The 17790-nt window shown below is 35.3% G+C and overlaps 1 long non-coding RNA gene across 1 annotated transcript; it reads right to left on the reverse strand.

Annotated features, from left to right (window-relative positions):
• Nucleotides 1-230: 230 nt before the first annotated feature.
• Nucleotides 231-3958, reverse strand: LOC138700011 (uncharacterized). The gene is made up of 2 exons (XR_011332143.1): nt 3533-3958; nt 231-1185 (listed from the first exon to the last, which is right to left on the reverse strand). It is a non-coding gene; the product is annotated as an uncharacterized lncRNA (long non-coding RNA).
• Nucleotides 3959-17790: the final 13832 nt, after the last annotated feature.

The raw sequence follows: 17790 nt of genomic DNA on the forward strand, positions 1-17790 counted from the left end.
CCAAAATCACTGGAACTAACTTATCTCAGCGCCAGTTTTGATCAGTAATAAGGTAGTGTAATGGCAGATTTTCACTTGCAAAATCACAAGAACTAACTCTGCGCTAGTTTCACTGAAATGGAGAATAACATATTCCACAGAGCCTAAAACGTAATAATAATTAACCATGTTTTTAATTGTACCTTCATAATTTTATTTTTTTTCATTTTATATATATATATATATATATATATATATATATATATATATCTCACATTGTGTTCATACTTAACCAGCTTGGTACTTTTCTGTAAAAAAATTAAAAGTTTTGTCTTTCATTCAATATTCATAGATTTGATGTGAAATAACTTAAGACATCAGTAAATGTTCATTGCTACTCATCTGAGATAATTATGGTGGAAGTTGATATTAACAAGAAAAGAAAGTACGTATCAGAAAAATAACTTGATGAACTTCAGGCAGCTAAGAATTAAAATGTACATATCGTTGAAATTGTTAATAATTTACATACAATGAAATAAAGTCAAAAATGTTAATCTCAGTATAAGTTAATGCCAAAATTCAGTACAATTACAATAATTAAACAGAGGTCGAACTTCCTAAATTCATTCCACTTCCTTCTTTGGCTGAGCAGCTATCTCACACTTGGTAACCATATCTTCAAATTGTACGAATGACTTTGTTATGTTCATTATGATCATATTATACTGCTGAAGAAGTTCCATTACATTGCTTGTCATGTTGTCAGTCTCTTGTTTCTTATCTAAGTAAAACAATGTTAGCTTCTCCAGCTTATCCATCAAACTTGGCACATTCTTTATGGGCTCACTGTCTAACATCGGTAACAATTCCTGTATCTGGTTCAGTGTTTTTATGTTTTGATGCAACTGTGGTTCCATCACAAGTACTTCCTCCAATTTGGCTGACAAATCGAGTGACTTATCTTCAGCTGCAGGATCGAGCAGTTTATCCAATTCGGCCAGTCTTTTCATAAACGTATTAGCAGACTCTCTACCCACAAGGGCAGTATTTATCAGAGCATTTGTAGTTGTAAGAGATTCAGCAACAGGACTGTAGTTTTCTGTAGACTGCAGATTTCCAAGAACTCGCTTTTCTAGCTCTGTAATTCTTGTCTCTATCAAATCGATTTCTCTTAGTTCATCCTGAGTTAACAGCATTTTTAATCTGTGAAAGAAAAACAATAATAATTCGCGGAGAAACAGTTTACCACATAACACGAATAGAAACAAATTATTTGATAAGCCTAAATGATTAAAGTGTACACTGTAACAGTAGTATTATTCTTACACCACAGTGAAGGTGAATGTTGAGAATTCGTGATTCATAAAGGGCTTCAAAAAAGCACACGTCTACTAGTCTGTGATGAGTGGGGGGGGGGGGGGAGTAAGATTTTTTAATTGTGCTTCTGTAATTCGACTATGCTGACTAGTGACAGGGTTAGCCATCATAAAATTTTTAAAGCTCTGCATATGTCTGGTATACCTATGTAACGTTTCTGGCCAAGAGTAAAACCTCAAATTTGCCACCTTCTGCTTCTATTCAGGCTCTACACAATAAAAATGTAATAATATTTTATGTGGACCAAATATGTAGTACTGGTAAAACGGTTTCAGTAGCTACACATTACCGCGACTCAATGCAGGCATTCTCTTTCATTTCCTAGGTTACCCGAGTGGTTTCACACAGTCCCACGAAATGTCGTTTTGTATACCTTTTCATATGGTACATCAAAAATATGAGCAAATTCATTTATTGCATAGACTGCAGAGTTCCTACGATATTATTTTGCATAAAATGTTTATAGCTTATCTGCCACCTCTGTGTTATTTTATGAGATGTCGAATGTCCATTAGTAGTAATTTATTGCAGGGGAACTGACAGCAACAGATATTGAATTTTAGCGTAAAATAATTCTCTACTTTAGCGCACTGTATTATTAAATGAAATTTGTTCATTCTTCATCGGAAGTTATCAAAATTCATACTTTCAGCCCATGTAAATACCTCTCAATCACAATACATTCTGTTATATTATATAGTACCTCTTGCTCTGTTAGCCTACCATAGTCTTTTACAGTAAGGTTACGAGACGTATCAGTTTCCCGGAGACAGTCCCAGAACAAAATTCGTCCCTGGATTTAATAATATTTTCCCAAATATCCCGAATTTTCATCGCACATTGCTGTGATAAATTTTGCTAATGCAACTTTGCTGCTTTTTCATGATACCATAATCAAAACTGAAGGTGAAGACGTAACCAGCATATAGGGAATTTATTTGCTGACTAACTGCAGTCGAGTCTTCCATTGTTATCGAGGTTAATATAAAATGAACACCAGGAAAGAAGATAAATGTATTCCACCACCAATTAAGTTAAGCAACTTTTAGGTATCTCTAGAAGAAGTGGTTCTTATTTCACAACAATTTTCTCAGTGTGTTTCTTGAACTTGATGAAAATGCTGTTGACTATCCCAGTGCTTGGGTTATTCATTTACAAGATAACTAAGAAATGTACTGATATTACTGGGGCCTCCTCTAGAAAGAAAAAAGATTGAAGAGACATGCATTATATTTCTCCAAATATAGATGGACTTGACCTGGATGAAGATAATTTATTTAATAAAATTTCTTGCTTGAAATATGTGACTTCAGAGAAAATGATAAAGTGGGATAAAGAAAATGTTTTTCTTTGCTCAAAATGGGGTGAACTTTAAATTTGTCTTTTGTCTGAAAAAAAATGCTGTGTACAATTCCAAAAGTTGAACTACCTCTGTAGCCATAAGGTAAGGTTCAGTGGAGAGAGTTTCTTCAATGAACATTACGTGGATATGTTAAAAATCCAGAATAAGTTTAGAAAATGTTCGTGTCATGCTTCTGTTCGTCATATGCTTGCTATCTTAATCCCTGATCACATATATAATACCTATATTAGCGCGTCTAGCCGCGAAACCAGGTGGCCCGGGTTCGATTCCTGGTCGGGGCAACTTAACTGGTTGAGGTTTTTCCGGGGGTTTCCCTCAACTAAATATGAGCAAATGCTGGGTAACTTTCAGTGTTGGGCCCCGGACTTATTTCACCGGCATTATCACCTTCATCTCATTCAGACGCTAAATAACCTAAGATGTTGATAAAGCGTCGTAAAATAACCTACTAAAAAAACGTACCTATATCTATACGATCAGGATTTTAACCAACTTCATCATGACCTGTCAAGAATTTGCTGATAATTTGGACTCTAGACAAGACCTGCTTAAAAAATTCACTCTTCTGAAAAGAAGAAAATTTTTTTTTTTTTGTAAATAGAATGAGCACCGGTCTTTCAATTCTATAAATTGTGTAAAACCAATACAAGTGAATGGCAATCTAACTAATGTTGAAAGTATTGGGAATATTTATTTACTTATATGTCGATATCTGTCCCCGGAAATTGTGAGAAAGATTTGGTAACCTTACTTTACAGTAAACTATTAATCAGAACAATAATAATTATGTAGGCATAACTCGGAACTCACCTGTTATGTATATAAAAATACAATACTATAAATACAGTTTTTAACACAGACTACCAAGGAAAAACTCCTTGGTGTGTATTTTAATCGAAAATTACTTGTTATTTATAGAAACAATATAATGTCCGTCTCCAATACTTGTCACAAATCTAGTTAGATGTGTATTAATGGTAACTGTTTTCACTAGACGGCTAATAATTAAATCCACATGCAAAGGAGAATATTCTATTAACAAAATTCACATCTCAATATGTCATTCGCTTATCCCCACCGTTGCTTACGATCCCCACATCTGAATTCTGAATGAGTCATTCGATAAATTTCACATTACGGTTACACTTGCTAGAATCGATACAAAGACGATGCCTGCATTTGCCTGCCCTCTGCGGTCGAACGGAATACTACAGTTACAGTGATCACTTGGTTTCTTCAGGTATATGCCCGGCAGAAGTTCGCATTTCGCAAAGTTCGAACAAGTCGGTTGTTGTTAGATGGCGGACGTAGATCGGCTTACATTGACTAAAATCTTAACGTGTACATGTCGACCATGAATTATCGATAGCTAAATATAACTCGATATTCGAGAATTCAGGCCCTGTGTCTGTTGGCGGCTTGTTGCCTTTGTAAAAGTGTTCCTGGTGTTTGATCGTCCGCCGGTCGGAACTATTACACCGTAAATATTACAAAGGTAAGCAATTTTTGTGTTGTCTTCTTTATAGCACCCTATGTAGGAAAAATCAAAGGTGTTGTTAGTCTGGAATGACAGATCATAATGTGACAATTTGCATAAAATAAGAGCTCTATCGGTCGCCAAGTAACACCTCGGTGGCATCGTCTGTATCTTCCGGTGGAGGCGAAACCAACCCACGTGTTTGCAGGCTTCAACTGATCAATATTGTATCCTTTCGTTTTGACATTATCTTGAAATGCGCTTAATCTATTCTGTTTTTCGTCACTATTGTATCAAATCAGTTCATTTAGATAACATGGTTTGAATTGAAGCCTATGTAGTTTATGAGCGCCAAATAATAATATAGCCAACCTTCTTTGCATAGACGTTGAGAAGGATCGATATGTTCTCTACATTCTGGTAAAATTGGCGCCAAAATATCTTACATTACTCGAAAGTTCTCAAAACTAACATTTGCTTGGCAAAAAATGAATCCGTGCAAATAATAGAAGCATTAGGGGAGCTAGATTGAGGGGAGAAAAAAGATGGAGGCTACCCGTCAGGGAAAATAGGTTAGTAACAGGGGTAGACAAAATTTGTCAGCCGATATAAATATTTTAAAGAATAAAGATTTGCAGTTATTCACACTATTAGAATTTCGAACGAATTTACAAATGAAATAAGCAAACATACGTAACCAGTAAGGGAGTTCTAATGTAACATAATTGTTAATGGTACTGTGAGCAGGGTTTTCGCGATGATACAAACAAATTACAGAAATCCTTTAATGTTTCATCATAATCATCATCAGCGTGAAGGTTTAGTTCCTTCTGGATCTGTTCCGATTCCAAACTTCTAGCAATAATTTATTGGTCTGCCCATCTTTTCAACGGTCTTCCCAAATGTCTCTTGTCAGCTGGTGTGTAATGTAGAATTGTCTTGTAACCTGTTGTTATTCATCCGTAGTAAATGACGTGACCACTATGTAGTAACTTACACATACTTATGCAGCAATTTACAAATTTCAATGTAAACAATGCTCTTGTATAGATACCTACTCCATTAGTTGACTGATTGGGGGAGGGGGCTTGAAAATAGAAAACACATTTGATAGGTATGCAGTTTATAATATTAGGTTTGCCAGATATGTAAGTATGGATAAGAAGAACGTCCATTCTTGATTGTGTGGTTAATTTCATAATTCAAAGTGTAATCTAAAATGGTAGCTTAGCGAAGGAAAATTTTTATAGAGGAAGAAAGACTCAATAATGTCATCACAAATTATTTTCTCAAGGTTCATCTTCAAGATTAAGAAGTAATTTCATTTGGGGAGACAATAAAAAAAACGTAATACAGTTTTTCGTCACTGCGGAACTGGCCTCCAAAAGAAGTCACGTGTTACTCATTGGCCATGCAGTATATGGAGGAGAATGCTGCACTGCTGATGACACTGCTGCACTGTTGTGAAGTCAAGAGGCTGGGAGGTGGCAGTAGGCAGTCCATTTAATTAGTTTAATATGTAAAATAGCATATTTTTTCGAAAACTGGACATTTCTCTTTGGGACGACTCCTTAATTGTGAATACTGTTATGTATTGGAATGTTACTTCTATTATTATTATTATTATTATTATTATTATTATTATTATTATTATTATTTTCAAATTGAATAAAATGTAATTGTAAAAATATTATGATGCTGCAAAAGTAAATTTAGATATTTTGAAAAAAAAAAAAGCATGTTTTTAACATTTCTAATACCAGTGTATAAATACAGAAAGTATTATTCGCGGTTGGTATACTGTGTTGTATCAGTGCACAGTCTTTTTACTAAACTGTCGGCTGGTTATTCAGGAGTTTCTATATCTGATATATGAAAGAGTGAATATTTGTGCGAATGTATGTATGCAGTGAGAATTATCACACCTGGAATCATCCTTAGCCTTCTTCTTCTTTTCTTTTTTCTTTTTTTTTTTTGCAATTTTTCAACCTCATATAAAATGGAATATACATTACGGGACTCTCGTGACTTGTGGTTGACACCGTGACGAGCATCTACGTGTTGGACGGCATTCGAACTTACGAAAATAACAGTGGCTAAGCTTACTTTATTTAAAGTCCGTTAGGAAAATATTGTATTACTATCTTCGAATTTGCTCAGATGATTTCATTATTTTTGTTAACGTGGAATGTGTGTATCCAATGCCTACCCACTTCACTTGCGTGATTCGGGTTCCGCATATTGCGGATAGATAGTTGGACTGACCCAGTTTTAAGTTGCACACCACTTCGGCGAGTCATGCTATACATGATGTGTAGGCCTGTCTGTGAAGAGTTATGTCGTGTACTAGGGTGAGTGTATGTATAAATGTAGTATAGGTAATGGGTGAGGATGATGAAGGGAGAAGGGAAAACCCAGTGTAGGCACGTAGCCCATTTCTATCGAATAGCACCAAGGGGGCACCAGGATTAACGTCCCTATCCGATGGACGAATCACTATCAATAGTGACACATGCCTTCTCATGAGTGAAAGTCTACTGGCTATGATTGATATCTGTGCCATAAAAGGAAATTGAGCTTATGACACAGCACACTTAACCTATTCCGCTGTTATGAGTGAAAGGGAGCTATTCCACTCTGCTACTGATTATGAAAATATTTCGTTCACAATATTGCTTCTAATTATACAATAACGAAAAATCATTGAGCTGTTAAACTAATTTTTTGGTGGCTGCTACAAAATTTTTGATTGGCCATATAATCACATTTAAGTAAAGTTTGTATGTATGTACTGTATGTATCTAATGCCTACCCACTTCACTGTACGTGATTCGGGTTTCGCATATTGCGGATAGATGGCAGGACTGTGACCCATTTTTCTAGTTGCACACCACTTCGGCGGGTCACGCTGTACATGACGTGTATCTGTGAAGAATTATGTTGTGTACTAGGGTAAGTATACAGTGAATGTAAAAAGTATTCGCATGACGACGTTTTTACTACAAATTGAGACTTAAATGAAGTACTATTAATTCTTGGTATGAAATAAACTGTTCACGTATAATAATAATGCATCACATAGCAAATGCACACAATAAATTTTCATAATTTTGCGTGTAGGTTCTGTCATAGTTCAATAAATTGAATGCCTAACAAAATTACAGCATAAAAAGTATTCGCACACTCAATTCTGTTGACGAATAAAAGCACTCATGCGGAACGCAGGAGGCACATGGTACTAAGAAAACGCTCCTAATGCATGTTCCAAGACAGTTTGATCCCAGAATTACAAGTAGTATATAGCTATCACGTCAAATGGGACTAAGAGGGAAAGAAACTTCTAAGAAAGAAAGGGCTACTATCATTCGTCTGCATAATCAATGTAAAAAACTGAGTGAAATATGAATGATTGTGAATAGAGGTAAGTCAACCATCAAGCGAATCATAGACAGATACGGGGAAAGAAAATCTAACGAAAATTTAAGAAGTGTCCGGCAGAGAAAAATAAACGAATACAGTGGCAGAGCAATCCTACGAAAAATTAAAAAGAATCCGCATATTAGTGCGGCAGAACTTCAATATGATCTCGGTATAAGTGTGTGTGACAGTACAATCCGAAATTACCTAAGCAGCAGCGAATGCCATGGTAGAATCGACCATAGGAAATACTACACCAGTAAAGTTAATAAGAGTAAAAGATTAGACTTTGCTGAAACAAATCTTAACCGGCCCCAAGGATTTTGGAACAGAATGCTTTTCACTGATGAAAGTAAGTTCAATATATTTCAATCTGATGGGAGAAGTTTCGTGTGCAGAAAAAAAAATGCTGAGCTGGAAAAGAAAAATCTTCGTCCCACAGTGAAACAAGGTGGAGTTTGAGTACTAGTATGGGGTGCATGAGTTCAGCAGGAGTGGAGTCGTTGGCTTTTGCAGAGGGCAATATGGATCACCAACGTTACACTGATATTCTGAAGGATCATGTAGTGCCTAGTGCCTAAAAATTGGGCATCAGGAACAATGTCATATTCATGCAAGACAACAATCCCAAACATACGACCCACAATGGTTGACTATGGATTCTCTATAGCATCCCTCCATACCTTCAGGCACCTCCCCAGTCACCAGACATCAACCCAATCGAGACCTTTGGGATTATTTAGAAATATGACTTAGAACTAGGCATATTATCAGCAAAGAGTCTCTAAAGACTGCAATCATAGAAGAGTGGAACATTCCAGCAAATATTACTTCAAATTTAGTTAATTCTATCCCCAGAAGGTTAGAGGCTACTGTAAAATGCAAGGGCTATCTTACAAAATATTGAAATTGAAAAGGAACTGACTAAAGTTTGACCAGTGTGCGAATACTTTTTGTTCGTATTTTTGTTTGGTATCATTGTGTTTTAATCAAACATAATTGTTTATTTTGAGAATTGTGCAATTAATTTTGTGTTTATATGTAAACAAATAACAGAGAATGTGTATACTTGCGCGTAACTTGTGTTCATGTCCAACAAGTTGAGAGTATATGATTTGAAGCACATTTATTATTGATATATATTTGTATTACCCACCGTGCGAATACTTTTCACATTCACTGTATGTGTAAGTGTAGTGTATGGAATAAGTGATTATGATGAAGATGAGAAAGAGAGAAGGGGAAGCCCTGTGTCGGCACGTAGCCTACTCCTGTCGAATAGCACTAAAGGGGTCGCCAGGCTTAACGTCCTCTTCTGACGGACGAATCACTATCAACCAAAGACGACGTTTTAATCTTAAAACGTTTTGCTATCAATAGTGACATACTGTATGTCTCCTCTTCATATGCACTGCGAGAGATTTGGAATTTAACTCAGGCATATTGGTGCACAATCTAGTGATTAGAAGTTGTGCACCGTCTCTCTCCTAGTTCAGAGATAGAAATTTTACATGGAAATTTCTGACCCCGCCTGGCCGGCTAGCCTGTAGGCAGACACGCTACCACTTATTATTATTATTATTATTATTATTATTATTATTATTATTATTATTATTATCATCATTATTATTATTATTATTATTATTATTATTATAGTATTATTATTATTATTATTATTATTATTATTATTATTATTATTATTATTATTATAGTACTACTGTATGTGGGCTTATGTGAGGGCGGCAATGAACCTTCGGGTTCCTTAAAAGCCATTTGTAAGTAAGTATTAGAGTACTATACGAATTAAAAATAATATAGGCTACATGTCGATTAGATGGATGTAACAATCAACGGTAAATGTTACGTAGTACACCAAATACACTTGCCTCATAAACGGTGACCACGAAGCCAGTTTTAAATAAAAGAGCTACAGCGGGTGTAAGTGGTCCTGCTTAATGTAATGGTAAAACAGTAGAGGTTTTATACCAGCGGCTTTGCCCATTCCTTATGCTGTCATTTGGGTTGCCTATTCGAACAAAATGGATGCGATTCGGGGACATAGTGGGTATATACATGATTTTATACCTATGTTTTGTTTTATATGTTATAATCTGACAATAAAGCGTTTCCTGTAACTATGTATGATGCAATTTTAACTTTATATGACTAATCTGCAGAAAAAGTGTTAGGAACGTAAAAGATAAGCACTGAGTGATGAATAAAGAATGTTGATATTATGTTTTTGCTGTTTTTGTTCATCTCTAGAATTAGGCATTTAAAAGATATCAGATGGGATTCAACTGGGGCTACTGCCTAAAATGACCAGAGCAAATTTTGGTGATTTGCTGACCGTGGGAGTCAACTGGTTTCATCGATATAGACAAATTGTATATACCACAGAGCATGCAGCTCGGCTCCCGGCCAGGAACACGCTCAACAGACATGCTTGCATGGCCGACATAGAGTGCATCATTATCGATCCGAACCTCCCTCTTATTTTTACTTACGTAACTTTCATAATAATAGCATGCACACAATTGTATTTTATTTCATAATAAGTACTAAGCTGTGTTGTCGCCCCTAACGGTCTAGGGGTAAAGCACTTTCCTCTAGACCTAAAGGTTGCGGGTTCAAACCCGGGTGGGGAAGGCCTAGATTTTTTTTAGGACTCAAAAATCCGAAGCGCAAGTCCTCCGGGAGGAACTTCAAGTCGTGTGTGCCGGTCGGACTTTTCCGGCACGTTAAATATCTCCAAGCCTAAATTAGAGCTCCTAGACCAAATTTCTCCTCTCTCTCTCTCTCTCTCTCTCTCTCTCTCTCTCTCTCTCTCACGTCCTAATTAGTTGCATACTAGATGATGATTGAGGCAGTGTGCTTGCCATTTGTCTCTCTGTCCCTGTCGGCAAATAAGGGTAACTAAATTCCTTGTAGGTACTGAAACCTACGTTCCGGCATCGGAATAATAGATTAAATACATACATATTCTAACCATGTTAGCAGGAGTTGTTCAGGGTGTTGTCTACATTCACACGTTCCCGACATATTTTAGTGACATTGTTATTCACTTCAGGAATTCTATTTCCGTAAGCCTAATGCTTGAAATTTCTCTTCGTATATTGCTTCGAAATTCGTCTACACGTTTACAGTGTGGGGGTTATTTCAGTTAAGATTTTTTAGGATGTGAGTTGTGAATGACACTTTCATGAAAATATGTTGGAAATATGTGAATGCAGGCGGGCACATCAAAGGGTTAAATGCAGAGCGACACTTTCATAGCCAATAGGAATTAAAATGAATAAATTACGATTACTTATAATGACGACCATCACTTTCAGGAATCTTGAGGAATTTTCGCCCTCGTGGGGAGTTGTAATCTACTGCAAATCACTGTTTACAGTACTTATTACTCATAAGGTAAAAGACAACTAGATGAATATGTACTGTAGTGCAATTATTTTGCTTGTACAGCTGTCAAAAGAAAAAGTGGCCGCTCTCCTGTATCAAAGTTCCCTTCGGGTATCTTCGCTACAATTCGGAGAGAGGCGATGTTACATGTTGTTGGACCACGTTGCCTGATATCTACAGTTATAATTGAAGTATACTGTGTGTTATTCGATAGCATAATGGTAGCGTTCAGGCGTCTTATTCATGAGGTCCTGCGTTCGACTACAACCTCGTGCTTTTTATGTCCTTTTTTGTTCTGTTTTTGAGAGAGACAAACTAGACATAATGGCTCCTTTCTTTTTTATGATTATTTTAGTAATTAACATCAGGTTCATTAATATATTATGCCATGACTTTATCATTATCATTATGATATTGTGGCTGCAAATGGAAAGAAAAAAAGATTTTATTCTCAATAAAATATCTTTCGTGGCATAAACATAACAAATTTACTGGCGTCGGCCTTAAAACATTCAAACAATTAATCGTTCAAAAAACAAAACAAAAGGCCACAATTCAATATTTAGTCTATCTTCCTCTTATCTCGATCATCTTGCAGTCGAGTGGGCATGGAATTGACTAGTCTTTGCAAATAGCGACTGTTCTTAGACACGATATTCCAGGCATTCTGAACATACACACATAAATGTTCTGTCCATGGGCAGGTCTTACATTGCAAACCCAGCAATCTCCAATCTTTCCTATTTTCTGCCTTCCTCTTAGTCTCCGCATATGATCCACATATCCTAATGTCGTCTATTATTCTTTTCAACCAGAGACCCAACCAATTCCTTTTTCTCTTTCTAATCAGTTTCAGCATCATTCTTTCTTCACTCACTTTTTCAAACACAATTTTATTTCTTATTCTGCCTGTCCACTTTACACGCACCGTTCTTCTCCACATCCACATTTCAAATGCTTCAATTCGTTTCTCTTCATTTCGTCGTAATGTCCATGTTCTTTCCCCATACAATGCCACACTCCACACAAAGCACTTCACTAGTCTCTTCCTTAGTTCTTTTTCCAGAGGTCCGCAGAAGATCCTTCTTCTTCTTCTATTAAAAGCTTCCTTTGTTCATGTTTGCAGTTTTCTTAGGAAGGATAGGCCTAAATGCGGTAACATCCCGTTGCTTTCCGCACACCACAATCTCTTTCGCATTTTATTAAATTCCAAGGGGCCCAAGCGTGGAGATGAGGAGAGTGGATTTGACTAATTGGGCCCTCCGGACTTCACCGAAAGTCACGGCAAGGGTTAAATATTAATTCTATCAGGATGTTTGACCCGGTCAGAGACCGGGAAATCTCAATTAGCCTTTGCCCCCCGCATCCTGGACTAGCTTCTACGAATCATCAGAAGATCTTAGAGTGTGATTGGGCCAATTTTTCCAAAAATGTTTCCACACTTTTGCTCTCGTAGCTCAGCGGACGAACGTCGGAATTTAGATGTCAACGTCTCAGGTTCAATTCCTCGTTACTCCTTTTCATTTTATTGTGGTTCAAGATAGTATAATGTAATAATACAAAAAGAAAAACTAATAGCAGTATTATGCAACTGGATTTTTCCAAACTTAATATTAAATTTATGTTATTTATATCGCTAAAGAACGATTACAATATAAATAACTTGAATATTATTTATACAGTCTCACTAAAGAACGATAACAGAATATAAATGATAAATATCGGTTTGTTTAATTAATATATTGCGAAAGAACAATAACAATATAAATAACTTGAATATTGTTTTATAATGCTAATGAAGGAAAACAGAATATAAATGATAACTTGAATATTATTTAAATCGCTAAAGAACGATAACAATATAAAAAACGTGAATATTATTCATATCGGAATTTCACAGATTTATTGCAGATGTATTTAAGAAATTGTAGAAGAATAGTAATTAGTAACAGTGTCCCATTTATTCTTCTTGGAGCCAAATTTGTAACTTTTAAAAGTGTGGTTACTATGTTGAAGTGTATGTGTTGTAACGGATGCTTGATTTGTTATGTATGTGAGTCAGTTATGTGATGCTTGATGTCGTCGCAATGTCGTAATTATGGTTTGATTGTGTTTGTGTGACTATTGTGTATTAATTTATGATGTATGGTACGGAAAGCTGCATATTTGTGTTATAGAAGTGTTACGTATGTGCGTTGTTAATGTTTTTGTATGTTACAAATTGATACCTGATATTTGTTTTGCAATCGCAATGCCTAATTTACGGATTGTTTATGTTTTGTTTACATCGCGTAAGCTAATTTAATTTTCTTTTCCATTTCTCTTTATGCTTATCTTTTTTTGTGTATAAAACTATAGCCCTAACATACATATGTAAAATACAGCTAACCCCCATTGGAAATACAATAATAATTATTATTCATATCGTTATAATACGATAACAGAATACAAATGATGACCTGAATTTTATTCATATCTCTAAAGAACGATAACAAAATATAAATAACGCGATATCCATAAAGAACGATAACTGGATATAAATGATAATTTGAATATCATTTACATCGCTGAAGAAAGATTAAAAAATAAAATGAAAACTTGAAGAAGGCCCGAACCCACGACCTTTGAATCATTAAACAAGCACTCTACCGCTGGTCTACGAGGCGTAGATATGGAACACTTTCATAGTTCCGGAACTGCTTGTACAAGCACATGCATCGTGTAACATCGCCGCGACCCGAAGTGGACTTTGAAAATATTCGCTGTTCACGAGTACGGCCGCTTTTTTTTTTGACAGCTGTACATTCAGGGGTCGTCGCTACTTTAGGGATTACCTTGGTTACTTGCTTGGGCTCGTAATCTGTTACGTTAGCGATTATCTGGAGTTATAATAATAATAATAATAATAATAATAATAATAATAATAATAATAATAATAATAATAACAATAATAATAATAATGATAATAATTTATTTATTTATTCTGGTGGAGTTACGGCCATCATGCCTTCTCTTCCACGCCACCTGGAATATGTAGCTACATAGGCTACAACATTTTGGACAGCAGCGAAGAAACTAATCAGTATCGTTTAATTACAGAAAAACGTAGACACAAAACAAAAACATTTACAATTACAGTAATACAGAAGAAAAAAAAACACACACACACAAAACGTTAAAAATGTTAAATCTGTATACATTTAAACAAAGCTTAAGATCTATATTAATGTTATTACTCTAAATAACTAAACGAGGAAGGCCAAACAAGAAATACAATTATAAACGATTAGATAAAGGCTGTAATCAACACATCTTGTTACGTATTATTGATAAATTTTATTAGACAAATAAGTTTCTAACTTAATTTTGAATTTCGATAGCGTTCGGAAATCCCTAATGTCACTAGGTAGGAGTTGGTTTCCTAGAGAAGTTGGTACTACACTAACGATGTGATAATAGCACAGTCTAGTATATACAGTCACGAAGCTTGAGTTGTGAGGGTGCTAGGAACAATAGACTATGCCGGTACTATTTCGCATGTCTGTAATGAGGCGATATTAGCGATCCTAGTAGTTAGCAACTATCTATGGATGCATATTTACTACGTATTGAGCTTCGTGACTGTATTTACTAGACTGTGATTATGAGTCTAGTATGAAACGAGTTCATAATGTTATACTTTATAGTATGAACCTAATTTTGATGAATTCAATAACTGTATAACATTATAAACCTGTTTCATACGTTTTTTTTTGTACAACAGCATTATGAAACAATAAATAACATAATATTTGTAATGATGGGTAGTTTGATGTCATGGTCTATAAAGAAAGGAGTTGCTATGACAATGATGTATTAAAATATATCATTGCACAACAATCTCATTAATATTAACTTCATGGCACAAGTTATGCCGTGCCGTCATAATAGAAGTAATGACGTTTTATTTGGCATTATAATATTTTACGGCATTACAATACTGTGGCATATTATACATGATTTTGACTAACGCTAAAGACTGTTTATAACGGTGGAGTACAAAAAGTTATGAAAGAAATTATGTAGAATTTCTCCCCTTCACTTGTATTCTGATGTTCCATGCGGAAAACTGACGTTCTAATCGGTTTTTTTAAGGGGTGCGTGTCTCAATAGGTAACGAGTGTGGTATATGTATACAATTTATTCACGGTTCAAAATACGAAGTCTGTCGATATGTAGATAGCTCACAAGTTCCAACAGTTCACGTAACATGTTAAAATGTCGAGAGACATGACAAGGCCATATTTTCTCTGGCAGTCGAAATCACGTCCCCCTCCCCCTCCCCCTCCCCCGACGAAAGTCTAGACTGGTACATTTCAAGAAATGGGACAGCTGTGACTTTAATTTGCGCGTAACAATAACTCCAAGATAGAACTGGTTGTATTTTCGATTTAATGTAATTTCCGAGCTGTGGCAGGCTACGCCTTCTGCAGTGCAGAACTAGTTAGTACTGCAGATCACTCCGACACTAAATGGCGTAATGTAGAAGTAATAAATTGTTTTCTAATATTTTGAATCATTCTTCGACTGTTCTAATTTCAGTATACTTATCGATAATGATATCCTAAATTAAAACCTTGTGAACGTCACCTTCTCATCACAATCGCCTCAATTCATCCATCTTTCATAAAGGATTGCAGACTCGAATTTGTACATGTTATGTTGATGTATTGTTGTTAGAAGTACTTCTTAAGTTGGAATCACATTTTTTTTGTATTAGTCAATGCGTTATCTGAATCATTACTTCAGATACATTGCAGGGTAATTCGATAGAAAATTTGAAGAATATGCCAGTGATGTCATGAATTTTTTCGTGCTTTTAATATAATAATGTTGTTATAAAAATAAATAAAACTGCCAAGTATGACCGCCATATCATTAATATTTTAGTCATACGGATGTCTGACAAATGGGTGGCAGTTACATGTTATCCATAATTTGAAATATTCTAGACACCTTGTATGAAGTGTTATCGAAACTAAAGAGACGCCATTGTAAACCTAGACAACCATATTTTAATATCTTAAATACTAATTTGAATAATATTAAGGGATGCTCATAAAACGTTTCATTGAAAATAAGAAATAGATTTATATTTGAATGCAACATTTTTAATTCATTCGAATTTAATTAATATTGAAGAAAATCTTATTCTTAATTAACCTCCCAAGTTTTATGACCTAATCTCAAAAAACGTACGAGTAATTAAATTAATAAAATTATTAATTTTTGTTCTGACGGTTGAAAATCGCTTGCTATGTGTGGCGGTCGCGAGACGTCATAACTCGATGAGTAATCTCAAACCCTCGTGTCCTCTCCCTGACCTTGATCGCGCAGCAGGAGCTGACAGTAATACGTCTGGAAGTGTTTGTTTAAAGCTGTAAATTTTTAACAGTGCATTGGTGCCTGATTAGATTGAAAATGCCAAAATCTGAAAGTCGTTTTCGGTATTTGTGGTGTTGTAACCCTTTCGGACTACAAGAACATACGAGAAAGACAGGTAATAGAAAAGTTATCGAATGGATGCGAGAAAAAATACCGAATTTAGTGATAGGTGATGCAATATGCATCGTGTTGTATCAAATTAGTGAACAAAGTGATGAGGAAATCGAGCGAAGAAGAATGTGTATCGAAAGAACTGTATGAATGGGCGAAAACTAATATTCATGATGTTAATATTTCGTTTACGGGGAAAGAACAACATGAAAATGAGGCTGACATTTATAACGATCGGTTTCTCAGGCTGAATACAGTGCCGGGAACACATAGCATTCACCGTGTAGTTCCAGTTTGCGAGAACAAAATAACTATTAAAACATTTTCTTCGTCATGTGAAATCCCCAAAGAAGTTATTGTAAGTGCACGGAGAAGTCGCAGCGAGAGAGGAGAAGCAGTGTAAACAGCATCACGCGGCAATGGCATTCTGTACGACGCGACGGGATAGCCTACCTGCTGAGCTCATTTGTTCCGGAGAGTTATTTTTATTAAAAACTAGCATGGTATTTAAGTCTACATTCTAAAATTTTCACAGTTGAATCAATATACCCTAAAGAATTAAACATGTTTTTTCGTCTGTAAAAATTAATTGCATTTTGTGTTCTATATTTTTTAAAAGTATTTTACGGCGGGTAACTATTAAAAAATTATATATATATATATTTTTTTTTTTTTCATTTTGAGGGCATTTATAAACTAGGCTCTCCTTTTCCGAATTGCATTGAAATACTTTTCCATCTTCTTTTACATAGTAAGAAAACTTCAATGAATGAAGCCATGTTCCTTGCTAAACCAATGTTTTAAATACTGATTGATGCCAAACTATGAAGAATATAAATATAATATTGCGTGAAATTCATATATGGAACATAAAGAATAACCTACTACAATATATTTAATTTTTTAGACATCATGGTTCAAGAACACGCTTTTTTTGCATGGAATGACCCTGCAGTTATTGTACGTTCGCTCGGAGAAAAACCAGGAGAACAGGTGCAATAAGGGAGTAAGCTACCGAAGAAATGGTTGTTGTTACACAACTCGACACGCGACTAAGGAAGCAGCGCTGCAACATCTACTAGAGTACGTCACTTAAACGTCCGACTTACGATCTATGTTTATTTTCACTAATAAATGACATTTGTCATTTTTGTTAGCCTATTATTATTATTATTATTATTATTATTATTATTATTATTATTATTATTATTATTATTATTATCTGTATTGCTGT

This window comes from Periplaneta americana, chromosome 5 (genome assembly GCF_040183065.1).
Source record: "Periplaneta americana isolate PAMFEO1 chromosome 5, P.americana_PAMFEO1_priV1, whole genome shotgun sequence".
Classification (NCBI taxonomy): Eukaryota; Metazoa; Arthropoda; class Insecta; order Blattodea; family Blattidae; genus Periplaneta; species Periplaneta americana.